Source organism: Suricata suricatta, chromosome 1 (genome assembly GCF_006229205.1).
Source record: "Suricata suricatta isolate VVHF042 chromosome 1, meerkat_22Aug2017_6uvM2_HiC, whole genome shotgun sequence".
Classification (NCBI taxonomy): Eukaryota; Metazoa; Chordata; class Mammalia; order Carnivora; family Herpestidae; genus Suricata; species Suricata suricatta.
This window is the reverse complement of record NC_043700.1, coordinates 76,926,718-76,935,800: the sequence shown is the minus strand read 5'-3', so window position 1 is coordinate 76,935,800 and position 9,083 is coordinate 76,926,718.

Sequence of the window (9,083 nt, the reverse complement as noted above, 5' to 3'; positions counted from 1 at the left end):
CATAGAACTCCCTTATGACCCAGCAATAGCACTGCTAGGGATTTACCCAAGGGATACAGAAGTGCTGATGCATAGGAGTACATGTACCCCAATGTTCATAGCAGCACTGTCAACAATAGCCAAAACATGGAAAAAGCCTCAACGCCCATCACCTGATGAGTGGATCAAGAAGATGTGGTATATATACACGATGGAGTACTACATGGCAATGAGAAAGAATGAAATCTGGCCATTTGTAGGAAAGTGGATGGACTTTGAGGGTGTCATGCTAAGCAAAATAAGTCAGGCAGAGAAGGATATATACCATATGTTTGCACTCATAGGTTTAACAGGAAAACAAGAGAAACCTAATGGAGGACCAGAGGGAGGGGAAGAGGGAAAGAGAGTTGGGGAGAGAGAGGTATGCAAAACTTGAGAGACTACTGAATGCTGAAAATGAACTGAGGGTTGAAGGGGAAGGGGGACGGGGGGAAAGAGGTGGTGGTGATGGAGGAGGGCACTTATGGGGAAGAGCACTGGGTGTTGTATGGAAACCAATTTAACAATAAACTATTTAAAAAATAAAATGTAAAATATTAGGTTTATTTTTACTTGAGATTCACAGGCAGTATAATATTTTGCCATTACTCAAAGTGGCTTCAGACTCATTTTCTAAAAGTCATTCAACAAACTTGATTTTACATTAAATTAACTTTTGGTGAATTGGATCAGTGAATTAGCTTTGGGAATTAGCTTTTAGTGAATTGGCCTGTTTCTCCTTGAGTAGGAAGCCAAAAAATACTGCCTAAAGAAACAGGATTAAATATGTTATATAATACTTTATATATGTGTATTATATAAAATTATAGTATAAAAAAACCACTAAGGCAAAGATATAAACCTTCCAAGTAATCAGAAGTATTGCATATATATATATAACCAAGAAAAGGAAATAATATTAAAAAAAAACTTTAAAGCACTAGACCAGCACAAAAGGGGCAAAAGTAAACCCAAATGTATTTGTCATAGCAATAAGTACAAATGGGCTAAAATCACCCCTTTAAAAAAATCTGATTAAAAACAGGAAAAATGATTATAAATGTTTAAGAAGAAAAGTTAAACTTCTCCGTCTCTTCTCTATCCCAAGTAGCCATGAGATCTCTCATGAGCCTCAGCAGAAGGCTGGAGATTAATTGTCAGAGAACTTGAGCCAGACAGACTGACTCTGGACTTGGGGACCCTGGAAACATGGTAAGCATGAGTGTGACACAGGTCTATTTACTGAGAGGTGGAAACCACCCTCCAACTTGCTTTTTCAGGTCCTGGAATTCAAGCCATCATGCTTAACCGTGGCCGCCCAGTCCCGCTTGCAACTGGAGAACCGCAGATGAAAGTTGCTGGCCACGAGAACACAAAATCTTTCCGAATCACTCCTCAGTGAAGTTCACCAATATCCTAGCTCCATCACTGATATTGAGTCCCAACCCACTTTCCAGCCCCTCACTATTAAATATGAACTAACAACAAAAGATTATTACACATTCAAAGAAAGTTTCTAACACAAAAGGCAGAGAGGAAAATACCAAACTGAAATAATTGAAAAATAAAAAAGGAAAGAAGAAAACTTTAAGAAAACTAATAATGCAGAGGCTCCTGGGTGGCTCAGATTTCAGCTCAGATCATGCAAAGTCATGATGTTATGGTTTGAGCCCTGCACTGGACTCTCTACTGGCAGCACGGAGCCAGCTTCAGATCCTCTGTCCCCCTGTGTCTCTGCATCCCCCCACCCCACTTGCATTCTCTGTCTCTTTTTCTCTCTCTATATATATATAAAAAATTTTAAACATTAAAAAATTTAAAAAGAAATTTAATAATTCAGAGAGATAAGAGAATACATTACATCCATGAAACAAGAACATATATATTTACACATAGAACATTCAAAGAATCAAAAAATAACTCCCTTCAAATTACACATCAGATACCAGAAACTAACATCTTCTAAAGGATAAATAAAAGAATAAGGAAGGTTTCCCAGATAGAATGGGGATAAAAGAAATAAAACAAGGGGAAGAAAATTAATAGATTGATAATTAGGAGTTTACGAACAAATATTTGGATATCTAGAAAATAAAAGGAAAAATGGAAGGAAGGAAATTATAAAATCACTAATAAGATTTTTAAATTTTTTATTTATTTTTGAGAGAGAGAGAAAGAATGGGGAAGGGGCACAGAGAGAGAGGGGTATGAGGATCTGAAGTAGGTTCTGGGCTGACAGCAGGGAGCCTGATGTGTGGCTCGAACTCAGGAACCACGAGACCATGACCTCAGCTGAAGGTGGACGCTCAACTGACTGAGCCACCTGGTACCCCACTAATAAAAAAATGTTTATCGAAGAACACGATTTTCAAGATTGAAAAAGCACAATAAGTGCAGTGGACTAATGGAAAAATGACTTCCCCTGAGATAGAGTGTTGCAAATTTCCAGAACATCAGGGATAAAGAGAAGTTTCTAAAAGTGTGCAGAGAGGACACACAAATGTTTAAGGATCAAGTTGACAAAAGACTTAACACCATTAGCAGTAGAGGACAATGAAGCAATTTTTTAAAACTTTTGATCTAATTATATCCCACTTAGAATTCCATTTCCACCTAAAGGATAAATTGTTAGGGTTGAATAAAGATAACTTGAGACCACAATGGCTCATAGACTTTCCTTCCATGCACAGTTGTCTCAAAAGCTAATAAGAGATGTGACCTGACATACTGCGGACATAACCAAGAATAAAGAAGATGTGCAGGTAATAAGGGCTCCAGACAGGAAAAGAATTCCCAGGATAATGATGACAGTAAGGGCTAAGCAGAAAGCTGGCTAGGGCCCAGGATGCACACAGTCCAGACAGGACCAGGATACAGGAATACAGGAGAGACATTTTCAAGAAGAAAGTGAAGTGTATAGAATATTTGATATGCTTAATTATATTTTACGGAAGTTTTCAGTTCTGGTAAGGGTTTTGTATGAAAAATCATTCAAAAAGGAGGCAGTTTTTAACTCCAGTAAACAAAACAAAACAAAACAAAAATAAAAGTCATGAAGGAAAGGAAATTTAACCATTATATAATTACATCTTACATCTGTGAATAGTAGTTACAATCTCATAATATGATCACTGAATATTGATATAACTTCAAATTAAGAGGAAAGAGGGAAGGTAGTGAAATGTATAGTTCTATGTATGTGTGTGCACTTGGATGATGTGGGTTACAGACCAGTTTCAAAAGAGCTAACCCCTCTGCTATAGGAAATCCATATATGATATCTATATTGAAAAAATTATAAAATACTTATTATAAAGTACTCTGTACTTATTAGTAGAGAGACATATACTAAAAGATATATTTAAGAAAGTTGAAAGTTGCTGCCTCAGGGTTGTGGAAATGGAGACTGGGGATGGATGGAGCAGGCAAAATTTGAAGAAAGAGTGAACAGTTTGAGTGTACAGTCAAAATATATCCGTGAGATAACTTCAGACCTTAATGTCCAGTACGAGAAGGAAGTGGAGCAGTGCTTACCCAAATGTTTAAGAAAGAAACCCCCAAATTTTATTCCCAGTTAAACTTCAAGTATAAAGGCAACTAATATTTTTGAATATATAAAAACTCAAACAATAAAGATCCCATGACCTTCCTTGAAGAAATTAAACTTCAGCCAATCAAATGATAAGTGAAAATACTATAGTCAAAAAATTGACAGAGAAAACTCAGTCCATTTAATTGGTAAAACTAAAGCAAATTGTGAGCATACTGGTCTAGAACAGACTATAAATAGTATAAGTCATGAAAAAGTATAAATGAAATAACTAAAAAGTTTGAGGAAAGAGGGAGATGAGATGAAAGACAAATATACAGACTCCCCCATATTTTATAACCAGGGGTAAATATATAAAGATAAATCAAGTAATGCAGGTATAATTTTACTTCAGGTTATATAGCATTGAACACTAAGAAAAATAACAGCCAAAACAGGTGGTTGAGGTGTAGTGCAAAGATTCTTTCCTTTGACCAGACTTGAATCATGTTCCTCTGAGTTCTCTTTTTGACTGTTCCCTGACCTTGGATTCTGTCCATGGCTTATTTAGTCTAGTTTCAGCAAGAATCTTGATGGTTCGGTTTTTAGAAAATCCCCCACTATTGATAGCTGATCAAATTCCTCATCCTCCAAACTTGTATCTTTATGATCCTGGCCTGCCTTCAGCAAGAATCCTGTTGAGTTGGTCTAGCAAGAATTTTCCTCACCTCGATGTTTCCTCTTAGGAATTTTCCATCCAGTGACTACCTCCCTGCTCTTTGGCTATAAATTCTCACTTTTCCTTATTGTGTTTGGAGTTGAGCCTGCTCTGTCTCCCCTGCTACAAAACCTACTGTAGCAGTTCCCTGAATAAAATTGCCCTTACAGTCTTCAACATGTGTCATAAATAATTTTTTCTTTAACAGTAGGATGTAAGGAAGAAGAGAGATAAATATGCTAATTTTACCATTAGAGTAGCTACAGACCAATGTCCTAAAAGTCATTCAACAGTGAATTAGCTTCAGGAAAACTTCCTTTAAGTGAGTTGGCTTGTGTCTGCTTGAACAGGAAGCCAGTAAATACTGCCTAAAGAAACAGAGGATTGAATATTTTATATACTTTATATGTGTATATTATGTAAAATTATGGCATAACAAGAAAACCACTAAGACAAAGACTTACAACTTCCAAGTAATCAAAAGTATTATACACACATCCACACTCAAGGAAATGATATTAAAAAAAAACTTTAAAGCAATAAAACAGCACCAAAAATGGTAGATGTAAACCCAAATATATCCATCATAGCAGTAAGTACAAATGGACTAAAATAAATCTTTAAAAAAAAATCTGATTGGATTTTTTTAAACCTCAACCACACTCAGTATACAAGGCTCTATACAGGAGAATTTATTGGCAGTTATGTTGTTCAGCTGCCTAAATTTAAATCTATACTATTTGGGGTAACTTACTTAATGTCTCAGTGCCTCAGTTTCCTCCTTAAAAATATGGGGGATATTATGTGAATTATTCACAGAATTATTGGGAAGATTTAGCAAGTTAATATATGCAAAGCTTTTAGAATGATTCCTGTGACATAGTAAAAGCTCAATCAATATTGTCTTGCTGTTATGACATGAGTCATATAAAATCAGATGATTCAAAGGTTGAAAATAAGAGGATGGTCAAAGTCATATCCATCAAATGCCAACACAAAGAAAGCAGGGGTTTGATCTTAGTATCAGAAAACACTGTATTAAAGGGAGATTATTTAAATAAGACAAATAAGGGCAAATTATAATGGTAAGTGCAACATTAACATTCATAAAGTAAAAATATAGGAAAAGTAAGGACAAATTGGTAGGAACCAACAGGGCTAAGAACTTCAAGTCAAGATGGTTTCATTGGGGAATCTTACCAACTTAAAAAAAAATGGGTGATTCCAAAGTCATTTGAGCTGTTTCAAATCAAGAAATTTCCAATACTTATTATAGGTAAATAAACCATTCCAAGTATATTCCAATACTTATTATGGGTAAATAAACCATTTTTTAAATGTATAAAGCACTCCTACAATGACAAGGGACAATGAATTCCCTTTTCTGGAGATACATATTTTAAAAACATACCATAGTACAAAGAACATGAATAGTCAGTCACAGGAAAGGAAATAGAAATGGCTTTAACATATGAAATGATGCCTGATACTGCCACCTTTGACCCAGAACTTCTATGTAAATATGACATATTTTTAAAAATATTTTTTAAGTTTATTTTTGAGAGAGCAAGAGAGAGACAGCATGAGCAGGGGAGGGTCAGAGAGAGAGAGAGACACAGAATCTGAAGACAAGCTCCAGGCTCTGAGCTGTCAGCACAGAGTCCAATGCGGGGCTTGAACCCATGAATTCTGAGATCATGACCTGAGCCGAAGTCGGACGCTCAACCGACTGAGCCACCCAGGTGCCCCTATTTTTAAGAATATATTTATTCTGTTTCTGTTTTTAAAAATTAAAAAATTGGAAATAGGGTAGGGTCTATGGTACACAGAATAATGCTCCCCCCCCCCACCCCACCACGATGTCCATTTCCTAATCCCCAGAATATTTGAGTATAGCAAGAGGGAATGAAGTTTGCAGATGGAATGAAGGTTGTTAACCAGCTGACCTGGAGATGAAGAGAGTAGCTTGGATTGTCCCAGTGGGCCCAACGTGATCACAAGTGTCCTTGGAAGGGAAAGTAAGCTGCAGGAGAGCCCATGTTGGACTGATGGAGCATAAGAAATACTGTGGACCACTGTTGACTTTGAAAATGGCTGTGGGCCCAGGAATGCATGCAGCAAGTAGGTGAAAAAGGTAAGAAAACAGATTTACTCTCTTGAGATTCCAGAAAAGAACAAAGTCCTTGTGACACCTTGATTTGAGCTCACTGAGACCCATTTCAGACTTCTGATCTCCAGAGCTCTACTATAAGAAATCTGTGCTGTTTTAAGCCACTAAATATGTGGCAACTTGCTACCGCAAAATAGGAAGCCAACACTGGGGCTAATTACAGAAATTACGGTAACCCGTACGATGGCACACCATGCACCTTCACAGAGGAGTGAGGAAACTCTATCATGGAATGGGCATGGAACACTCTCTGGAATCTATATTAACTGAAAAAAAAAAGCAAGAAATGGAACAGTACATATGATACCACCACCTGTTGTAAGGAAGGCTTTTTAAAAATAATTTTCTAAACCATTTTTATTTATTTTTGAGAGACAGAGACAGAGCACAAGCTGGGAAAGGGCAGAGAGAGGAGACAGAGAATCCAAAGCAGGTTCCAGATTCTGAGCTGACAGCACAGAGCCTGATGCAGTGCTCGAACTCACCAACTGTGAGATGACCTGAGCCAAAGTCAGGTGCTTAACTGACTGAGCCACCCAGCTGGCCCAGGATGTTTTAAAATAAAGGCATGCAAGAAATTAGAAAGACCTGTTACTTACAGACAGAGAAAGTAGGAGGCTGGGACAGAGGCGGCAGGCAGGAAAACACTACATGTCCTTCAGTAACTTTTAAATAAATGATAGATATTTTATTTAAAAATACAGAAATGTGATTTTGCCAAGAGGCTGTCTTGTTTCCTCAAAAAGGGTCAGGCTTTTGTGGAGTACAGTCTGAAACTCTGAAAACTTTCTGTGCTTCTTCAGAAGTAGATAAAAATGGTCCTCAACTCCTAATGGTTCAACTTAAGATCTTTTGACTTTACAATGGTTGTGGAAGTGATAGCATTTAGTAGAAATTGTACTTCACATTTTGAATTTTGATCTTTTCCTGGGCTAGTGCTATGCTGTGTAATACTCTCTCCTGGTGCTGGGCAGCGAGCCACGCATCCCACTCAGCCATGTGATCGCAGGCACACGCAACGGATACACTGACATCACTTCTGCACCCACACAACCATTCTGGTTCTCACTTTCAGCATTGTATTCAATAAGTTACATGAGGGATTTAATAAGTTATTATATGTTATAATACTTTATTATAAAATAGGCTTTGTGTTCAGTGATTTTGTTCAAATGTAACTGATCTGTTATGAGCACATTTAAGATAGGATAGATGAAGATATGATGTTTGATATGTTAGGTGTATTAAATGTATTTCGACTTAGAATATTTTCAATTTACAGTGGTTCTATCAAGATGTAACCCCACTGTGAGTTGAGGAAGATCTGTGTGTAGCATTATAAACTTAACCTCATTTTTTAAAACAACATCATATTAAAACAATTAATTATTGGTCCCAGAGTATTTATTCAGTATCTGTCTTACCCACTAGACTATAAGTTTCATGAGGGCAGGGACAGGCTTGTGTTTTAATAGTACTTACTACAGTCTCTAGCATTTAGTAAGTATTTGTTGAATAAATAGGTGAGTTAGGTAATGAAACAGCCAAGTAAAAAGAGTAAGAAAGGCTTATAATCCAGTCAGTTATGATCTTCAAAACCAGATAATGAATCCTTAAATGCAACATTAAGAAATAGAGCGTACAATGAAGAATATTATTAAAAGATCTATAAATGTCTAGCTATAAATAACTATCTTTCTCATATGGAACTGTATTAAATCACAGTTAAATCTGGTTCTCCAGCTTTCTTTATCCAGAGAAAAAAGTTTCAACTATTTTTCAACTCCTGGTGTTAAGATCCCTGGACTGTGTTCACAGATTGAAGCCATTTAACACAGGGGTTGCCTTTTTACAGCTGTTTGCAGTTTCAGCTGTCAAGTGAGCAGCCTCTAATTCATAGGCTTTCTCTGTTTGCTCTCTCTACCTCACTGTGTCTGTTTCTTGCTGCTGCTGCTGCTGCTGCTGCTTCTCACTCCAACTCTCAGCTTCTTTCCTTTATTCCTTGATCAGAACATAGAGGTTGAAAGGCAGAGAAACAGGGATTACTTTTCTATAGGCCTACAATCAGGGACAGTGTGTCACAGGACAATTCTTCAGAGAGAATACTGCTCATTCCCCCAACATCATGGTTTTCCTTCTGGGCATATGGCTAGGCTATATTTTCCAGGCTGTTTTGTTTTTAGATGGAACCATATACCTGAGTTTTGGCCAATGGAACAGGGGTCAATCATGAGTCTAGTGGCTGGATACAGAAACCTGATGAACTCCTGAACCTTGGAGGATGCTTCTACTAAATTGGAGACAGCCTGGGCTCCTAAGTTGTCATTTGAAAGAAAGTTACTCAGGAGATCCAGCCAATCATGAACACCTGTGTTGGACTGTTTCAAGTCAAAAATAACTTATTTTAAACCATCAAAATGTTGGTACCTTTGTTACAATTCAGAGACTGGTACCATGAAATGGGGTGCTACATAGAATAAATCTAGAATATGGGAGTGATGTAGTGATTGGTGAGGAAATTGGTGGTAGTAGCTAGAATGATGGAAACTATGCTCCAAAGTGGCAAGACACTTTGAAAAACTGTCACTTTCAGTAACTTGAAAGAAGACCATGTGCTTACTGAGTTCTAGGGGAAGTGGTTGGAAATA